At 29.9% G+C, this 9523-nt stretch overlaps 1 non-coding gene across 1 annotated transcript; it reads right to left on the bottom strand.

The window, feature by feature from the left end:
- Positions 1 to 4153: 4153 nt before the first annotated feature.
- LOC140876854 (small nucleolar RNA R71) lies at positions 4154 to 4264 on the bottom strand. Its single transcript, XR_012149086.1, has one exon. It is a non-coding gene; the product is annotated as a small nucleolar RNA R71 (small nucleolar RNA).
- Positions 4265 to 9523: the final 5259 nt, after the last annotated feature.

The raw sequence follows: 9523 nt of genomic DNA, 5'->3' as shown, positions 1-9523 counted from the left end.
TGTCATACATGTATAGACAACTGAATGTATATTAAATCTGTTGTCATATGTCTCTTTCAAAACCTGATATTCCCTATCTAGAATATCTGGCATCTTCAAACGATATTCACCGCAAAATTCATCTGTTCTTATCTGCTGTCTTGTCTCATATCTTAATCTAGCGTTCTCAATGAAATTTTCATTGCTTGATCTAATATCAATGTTGCTTTAATCTTTCCAAACTAATCTAGCTTAGCGTGGATTGCAACAATTCTGATTGTGTGAGTATCTGTCTAGAAACTCAAGTACAAAAAGTACAAACATTACAGATCTGTACTCAATCGATTAAGCAAGTAGCTAATTTCTTCTTTCTATTTCCCACTTATTGGCAACTTATGCAATCAACTATAAATCTTGCTGGTACTCTGAATCTGAATTTCTATCAGTTACGAGCTAAATACTTCAAGATACACTGAATAAACACATCAAATAATCAATAATTCTCAAATTTCAAATCAAAGGAACTCACTCAAGGAAATGTCAGTCAAAATCAAATATTTTGAATGAAAGCGAGTGAATCAAAGCAGACTCTAACAAAAGAATAAGAGTCAATCAAAATCGATTGACGTCAAATAACACAAGCTCAGAATCGATATCAAGAAATTCAAGAATCATGATTTCTATGATGTAATAGCTTCAGCAACATTGAAGAGAAAGCTCGACTGTAACTGATTTTTCTTATTCTCTATTGACATGAGTTTAGCTATTAATTCCCTTTTGACAATAGCCGAATATTATCTTTTCGACTTAACTTGTTGTCATAGAATTAATAATCACTTCGGTACTAGAATAATGCTTTGCTAATCAATATTCTCTGTTTTTGGAGTTCTTCAGTTCAAGTAGTGCTTTTCTATACGAGTTGTCATAAGATTTTCATACTAGACACCACTCTATATAGAACTGCATTCATATCGTAGAAAGGTCGAAATATGTCATTGAACTATTTCTGTACATTCTAACCACTGACATATCTGTCAATTCTAGGTTAATTCTATACTAGTTCAGTATATCGACTAGAATTCTTCCGACATTCTTCCACTTTAATCTTTATATAACCAGTACCGAAATAACAAAAATCTAATTTCTGAAACTCACATCTTAACTATTGCTTAATCAGTGCACGGATTCAATCAGCTGTTAACTGGTACTCAGTTATTGCATTAATATTTATAATGCATGCTAGCTTAATACCCAAGTCGTATATTATCACATTCAATATTATTTCCTCAAATCTGTATTTTATCTGTTCTGTCTCATCTGCCAAATATTTTTCATCTACTCAAAGGCAAAGACTCAGCACATACAATTAATCAAGGCCCAAAAGATAAAGATTGTAGCATAATAAATCATTGATCTATTACTATATGCTATGCAATCAAGATATAAGCAGATTCAGTCAATTACGCAATTACCTGCAATCTCATTATCTGGTGCAACTTGAGCCTCATTTTCTGTATTGGCTTATTTCCTATGAAATTATCTGCTATTCAAATGTTCTATTGATCTGTTTCAGCTAGGGGAGCTATGCTTAGATTTCTTCATCTGCTGGAGTTTAGGCTGAATCGATCTTTGCTGTTATTATTACTATCTCTTCCTTCATAATTATACTGTTATGGAAGTTGTAGTGGAGGTGATGATCATAGTTTTTCGCAATTACAGAGGCGTCAATAAAATTCTACTCTGCTTTATACAACCGGTTTGAGTTTCTTTCTTTATTCTATCTCTGGCTTCAATCAAGTCATTCAAGTAGCTATGCTTCTGTTTGGAAAATTTTGCTTTTCTATCTTTTCTAATACATACAGAAAGAAACAATTATGTTTACTTACCTGCCAAACCATTTCAATACGTCTGCTCTTCCATAAGTTCTTATGTCAAATTCACCAACTTCTTGCGAAGCCATGGAGTTGATATAAAATCAGGCTGGTGATGAAACTTAAAATTTGTAATTATTTATATGTTAAAAAGTGTGTTTTAAATTTTAAGTTTAATTAAAATTATGAAGTTGTATTATTTTAGTGTTATGTGTTTATATTTAAATGTTTTACTAAAATGTTGTATTTTACGGTTTGCGCAGGTTTGGTAAAAATAAAATTACTCAAGCTACAGAGGTCATAATGGAGTAACCTCAAAACCTGTAGAATCACAAAAGAGGCATCTTCAACTTTGTAGAAGACAAGAAATTCCAAAAACTTCATTAAGATGATCAAAATAATCAAACATCAAAATGGAGATAGATTTACTTTTACTATGACCAGCTTGGAGTAAAAATATCATAAGTATTTCATATTTTATCCAAAAGGGGTGAATGAGTTGTCCAAACACATCTACACAAAATATCCTACGTGTTCTATGTTGAAAAGAAAGGCTGAATCGGTGGTCTAAGGCATCAAACATGCCAATTAAAGTTGGGTCATGGTATTGACATTCAAGGAGACAAGCACCCACCAACTTTACTATTTCACATTTAATGAGCCTTGGACTCTTGCTCTCATTTGGCCTATAAATAGATGTGTTGTATAAGCTTTGTAGTATGCAAGAGTGTAGAGAATTCTTCATTTGTAAAATAAATATTGTGTGTGTGAGAATAAAAGTTTGAGTGTGCAAGTTTCTCAAGTTCAAGTATGAAATTTCTTTTATCTTTATTCTTGAGTTTCATGTTAATGGAAAGCTAAATCTATTTATGTCAAGGTGAAAAGGTTTCATTGTTGGTCAAGTAAGATTGTTTATATTTTGTATATTCTTTTCTTTTCTATTTTTATTTTTACTAATTGATCTTTATTTGTAGGTATAATTTTGGATGATTTGTTGTTATCTATTTACATCAAATGCTTGGTACCTTGAATGTGGTTACCTTGATTTGTTGTCAAATATGATACAATAAATACTACAATAATTATATACTATAAATATATGTATCTATTTATAATAAAGTCATATATATTATTTAGACGATAGCGTGACACTGTCGGTTGTTCTAAATAATATATTGTGATTTGAACTAACATTTACTTTCTCGCATCTAACTTTTACTTTATCGCAACTAACATTTACTTTTCCGCAACTAACATTTACTTTATCGCATCTAACATAAAATCATATATTTTATTTTGACGATAGCGTGGCTCTGCCGGTTGTTCTAAATGAAATATTGTGATTTGATCTAACATTTACTTTTATGTCAATTTATATTTATGCATTTATATATATATTATGGGTACCATGTATTAAATATCGACTGATATTAATATAGTGGGAACTATATTATATGATATACTTGTTTAAATATTTCATTGTTCTTTTATGTTTATTCTTATTTTAGTTTCTTTTATTTATTTTTATTAAACAATCTTAAATAAACCAACAATGAACCTTTGAAACCTTGACAATTTTATAATTTGTGTATTTGAAGTTTTATAATAATATTTTTATCTATAATATATTATTGCTAAAATTAAACTTACAACATCCTCTCCGTGGATCGATCTCGTACTCACGAGTATATTACTTGCAGACAACCTACACTTGGGTGAATTACAATTTAAGTTGTAGCAAGTTTTTGGCGCCGTTTCCGGGGAGGTATAAATTAAGTTTAATTTTGTTATTATGTAAATAGTATGTTGTTTTTTTATTGTATGATTGTTTGGAGTTGTAAACAAAGTGGTAGACTTGTTCGAGTAACTGAAAATATTTTAAACATGGACGATAATTCTAATAATCAAGATGATAATAATAATAATAATCATCATCAAGAACATGAACAATCAAGAACACTTAGGCACCATATGAATCCAATAAGAACTAGTACACCATCTTGTTTAGTTTTTCCTCCTGATGCATCTAATTTCAATTTTAAGCCACAAGTCATTCAACTTTTACCAAATTTTCATGGCTTAGATTCTGAAAATCCATATTTGCATTTAAGAGAATTTGAGGAGGTTTGCAACACTTATAATGATCAAAATTGTAGCATGGATACTGTTCGATTAAAGCTTTTCCCTTTTTCCTTAAAAGATAAAGCTAAAACATGGTTGCAAAATTTGAGATCAAGTTCAATAAGATCATGGGAAGAAATGCAACAACAATTTCTAAAAAAGTTTTTTCCTTCCCATAGAACAAACTCTTTTAAAAGACAAATTACAACTTTTTCTCAAAAACAAGGGGAAACATTTTATCAATGTTGGGATAGATATAAAGAGTTACTTAATACATGCCCACATCATGGTTTTGAAATATGGAGAATAGTTTCTCACTTTTATGAAGGTTTAATACCTAAAGATAGGCAAATGATAGAATTCATGTGTAATGGAACTTTTGAAGATAAAAACCCAAATGAAGCTATGGAATATTTGGAGTCATTAGCAGAAAATGCTCAAAATTGGGATAATATAGGCTCAATTGAACCACCAAGTAAAACCAATAATTCAACAAATGGGGGTGGTATTTATCATCTTAAAGATGATGTAGATGTTCAAGCTAAACTTGCATCTTTAGCAAGAAAAATCGAGTCATTAGAAATGAAAAAGAGTGATCAATTAAAAAGTGTTCAAGAAATTGTTTGTCATATATGTGACACACATGATCATCTTACAAAAAATTGTCCTACTTTGCCTTCATTTAAAGAATGTCTCCATGAACAAGCCAATTATGTTAACAATTTTAAAAAACCAACATTAGATCCTTTTTCACAAACATACAATCCTGGTTGGAGAAATCATCCCAATTTTAGTTGGAGGAACGATAATAATGCACAACCTTCACAACAACCTTTTCAAAATAACCAAAATCATCAAGGTTATGCTCCTTATATCCCACCTCCAAGAAAAAATTTTGAAGATGAAATTCATGCATACATTCAAAAGCAAGAGTCTATCAATATTCAAAACATTCAATCTATGAATGATTTGAAAGAAACTCTTGCAAAATTTGCATCTGCACTTAATATTCATGAAAAAGGAAAATTTCCATCTCAACCACAACCTAATCCTAAAAATCAAAATCAAGAAAAATTTGATCAAGTAAAATCTGTTATTACTCTTAGAAGTGGTAAAATAGTTAATGATCCATATAGTGATGAAAACAAAGATCAGTCAAACTCAAAGAGTAAGGATGAAAATCTTGATACTTTCGAGAAAGATGATACTTTGAGTCCTAAGATTAAGAAAGTTGATGATAAATTATCTGAAATAATATGTGAGTCAAATAAACATGTTCCTTTCCCTCATGCATTAGTTAATAATAAAAAACAAAAAAATGATTCTGATATTTATGAAGTTTTTAAACAAGTAAAAATAAATATTCCATTATTAGATGCTATTAAACAAGTGCCTTCTTATGCAAAGTTTTTAAAAGATTTATGTACTGTAAAAAGACAATTGCATGTAAAGAAGAAAGCATTCTTAACGGAGCAAGTAAGTTCTATTATTCAAAATAATTCTACCTTGAAATATAAAGATCCCGGTTGTCCAACAATTTCATGTATTATTGGAAAAAATAAAATTAAAAAAGCTTTGTTAGATTTGGGAGCAAGTGTGAATTTAATTCCTTATTCAGTTTATGAAAAGCTTAAGTTGGGAGATTTAAAACCTACATCTGTTACTCTTTTACTAGCCGATAGGTCAATCAAAATACCTAGAGGTATCGTAGAAGATGTGTTAGTTCAAGTCGATAAATTCATATATCCTGTGGATTTTATTGTCTTGGATACACAACCAATAGAAGTACATAACGAAATTCCAGTAATATTGGGACGTCCATTTCTAGCAACTTCAAATGCTTTAATTAATTGTCGAAATGGAATAATGAAATTGTCTTTTGGAAATATGACTTTAGAACTTAATGTGTTCAATTTATGTAAACAACCAAGTATTAATGAAGATGAAGATGATAATGCAATAGAAACAATTGTGGAAGAAAATATACACCAAAAAAACTTAAATCAACAATCTGAAGTTTGTTTAGTGGAAAGTTTTGATTCAAAAAATGTTTTTAAATCAAAGTTATTTGAAGAAATTAATGAACTTGAAGAAGTAAAAGAAAATGATCATCCAAAACTTGAATTAAAACCCTTGCCAATAGAACTAAAATACGCTTTTCTTGGTGAAAATCAAACATATCCTATTGTAATATCTTCTACCCTCTTACCAAAACAAGAAGAAGATTTAATAACACTACTTAAAAAACACAAAAATGCAATTGGATGGACTTTGCAAGATATAAAAGGTATAAATCCTTTAATCTGCACACATAGAATTCATTTGGAAGAAAATGCTAAAACATATCAACAACCACAAAGAAGATTAAATCCACACATGAAAGAAGTTGTTAAAAATGAAGTTTTAAAACTATTAGATGCCGGAATTATTTATCCAATCTCGGATAGTAAATGGGTAAGTCCAACACAAGTAGTACCAAAAAAATCAGGCATCACTGTTATAAAAAATGAAAAGGGAGAATTATTACAAGCTAGGATTCCATCTAGTTGGCGTATGTGCATTGATTATAGAAAATTAAATGATGCAACTAGAAAAGATCACTTTCCGTTACCATTTTTAGATCAAATTTTAGAGAAAGTGGCAGGTAATCCTTATTATTGTTTTCTTGATGGGTATTCGGGGTATTATCAAATACCAATATCATTAGAAGATCAAGAAAAAACTACTTTCACTTGTCCGTTCGGAACTTTTGCTTTTAAAAGAATGCCATTTGGTTTATGTAATGCCCCGGCTACTTTTCAAAGATGCATGCTAAGTATTTTTAGTGACATGATTGAAGAATTTGTGGAAGTTTTTATGGATGATATAACTGTTTTTGGAAACTCATTTGAAAACTGTCTTAAAAATTTGGAAGAAGTTTTAAAAAGATGTGAAGAAAAAAATCTTGTTTTAAATTGGGAAAAATGTCACTACATGGTTAAATCCGGAATTGTGTTAGGGCATGTCATATCTGAAAAAGGAATTGAAGTTGATAAAGCTAAGGTTGATGTTATTGCTAATCTACCATCACCAAACACGATCAAAGAAATTCGATCATTTTTGGGTCATGCGGGATTTTATAGAAGATTTATAAAAAATTTTAGCATAATATCGAAACCAATTTCAAATCTTTTAACAAAAGATGCACAATTTGAATGGACTCAAGAATGTGAAACTGCTTTTAAAAAAATAATTAATCTTTTAACTACATCACCTATTTTACAACCTCCTGATTGGTCTTTACCATTTGAATTAATGTGTGATGCAAGTGATTATGCTGTAGGAGCCGTGTTAGGACAAAGAAAAGAAGGTAAACCTTATGTGATCTATTATGCAAGTAGAACCTTAAATAGTGCTCAAATCAATTATTCAACAACTGAAAAAGAATTACTTTCAGTAGTGTTTGCATTAGATAAATTTCGATCCTATTTAATTGGTTCTACTACTATTGTTTACACTGATCATTCTGCCATAAAATATTTATCAAATAAACAAGATGCTAAGCCGAGATTAATAAGATGGATTTTGTTGTTACAAGAATTTGATCTTGTAATAAAAGATAAAAAAGGAAAAGAAAATGTAGTAGCCGATCATTTATCAAGAATAATTTCTGAATCATCTCAAAATGAAATACCAATAAATGAAAATTTTCCGGATGATCAACTATTTTATGCTACTACTATGCCTTGGTTTGCTAATATTGTAAATTTTCTTGTGACAAATAAAATGCCTTCTCATTGGAGTTCACAAGATAAAAATAAATTCTTGAAAGAGGTCAAAAAATTTTATTGGGATGATCCTTATTTGTTTAAGTATTGTCCTGATCAAATTTTTCGACGATGCATACCCGACAATGAGGTAAGTAGTGTCATTAAATTTTGTCATTCTGAGGCATGTGGAGGTCATTTTTCGTCAAAGAAAACAGCTGCAAAAATCTTTCAATGTGGATTTTATTGGCCTTCTTTATTCAAAGATACACATTCATTTTGCAAATCTTGTGAAAATTGTCAGAAAATGGGTTCAATTTCAAAACGAAACATGATGCCTTTAAATCCAATCATGATTATTGAAATATTTGACAGTTGGGGAATAGATTTTATGGGTCCATTTCCATTATCTTTTGGATTCACTTATATTTTAGTAGCTGTCGATTATGTTTCAAAATGGATTGAAGCAATTGCATGTAGAACTAATGATCATAAAGTTGTGATAAAATTTTTGAAAGAAAATATTTTTAGTCGATTTGGAATACCTAGAGCTATAATAAGTGATGGGGGAAGTCATTTTATAAATAAATCATTTTCTTCGTTGTTAAGAAAATATGGTATTACACATAAAGTTTCTACTCCATATCACCCTCAAACGAATGGTCAGGTTGAACTTGCAAATAAAGAAATAAAACAAATTTTGGAAAAAACAGTCAATCCAAATCGAAAAGATTGGTCTTTAAGATTAAGTGATGCATTATGGGCATATAGAACTGCATTTAAAACATCATTGGGGATGTCACCATATAGATTAGTTTTTGGAAAGCATTGTCATTTACCTGTTGAAATTGAACATAAAGCTTATTGGGCAATTAAAGCGTTTAATACTAATTTAGATGATGCATCTAAATCAAGAAAATTGCAATTAAATGAACTAGAAGAATTAAGAAATGATGCATATGAAAATGCAAAGATTTATAAAGATAAAACAAAAGCATTTCATGATAAAAATATTATGAGAAAATCTTTTGAAATCGGACAAAAAGTTTTACTTTATAATTCTCGCTTGCATTTGTTTCCAGGAAAACTTAGATCGCGATGGTCTGGACCATTTATTGTTAAATTTGTCTATCCTCATGGTGCTGTTGATGTTGAAAATCCTAAAAATAATAATGTATTTAAAGTTAATGGGCAAAGACTTAAACCGTTTATAGAAAATGAAGTTCTTAATGAAGAGTTTATTCCTTTATATGATCCAACTTAATTGTTACTTATATTTTTATTTTATTTTTGCAGAATTGAGTTCACTTCCCGGTTAAGTGGCGGATAACGGTACTCCGTGACTACTTTCAGTCGGTTTTATTTCAATTTCCCAAAATAATTGAATATATATATATATAAATATATATTATGGATGAAGCTATCAAAAAACTTGGTAAATATTTTTCATCTGTTTCTAAAAAAGTTCTGAGAATGATTTATGAAGGCAGATGTGAAAGATTGAGAATGCTTATGCAAAAAGGAATCCCGGAGGATATTCGTCTTATAATTGAAGCCAAGGTTCGATTAGGTGGTGAAGTTCCAAAATTCTTACTTGTTCGAAATATGTCTGGACTAGGAAAAAGTACCTATGCGAAGAAAAGAAGGGCTAAAAGGTTAGATGTTTGTCATAATTGTGCCAGATGGACTTGTAATAGACAATGCAGATCTTTGGGATATGTTTCCACAAATAGAGAAGATAAAATTGATTTCATTAAGAATGGGCTGAGTAAAGAGTCATTGGATGATATCTCATTGACTCTTGAG

The sequence above is a fragment of the Henckelia pumila genome, chromosome 1, assembly GCF_033568475.1.
Source record: "Henckelia pumila isolate YLH828 chromosome 1, ASM3356847v2, whole genome shotgun sequence".
Classification (NCBI taxonomy): domain Eukaryota; kingdom Viridiplantae; phylum Streptophyta; class Magnoliopsida; order Lamiales; family Gesneriaceae; genus Henckelia; species Henckelia pumila.
This window is presented reverse-complemented; position numbering and strand designations above follow the sequence as displayed.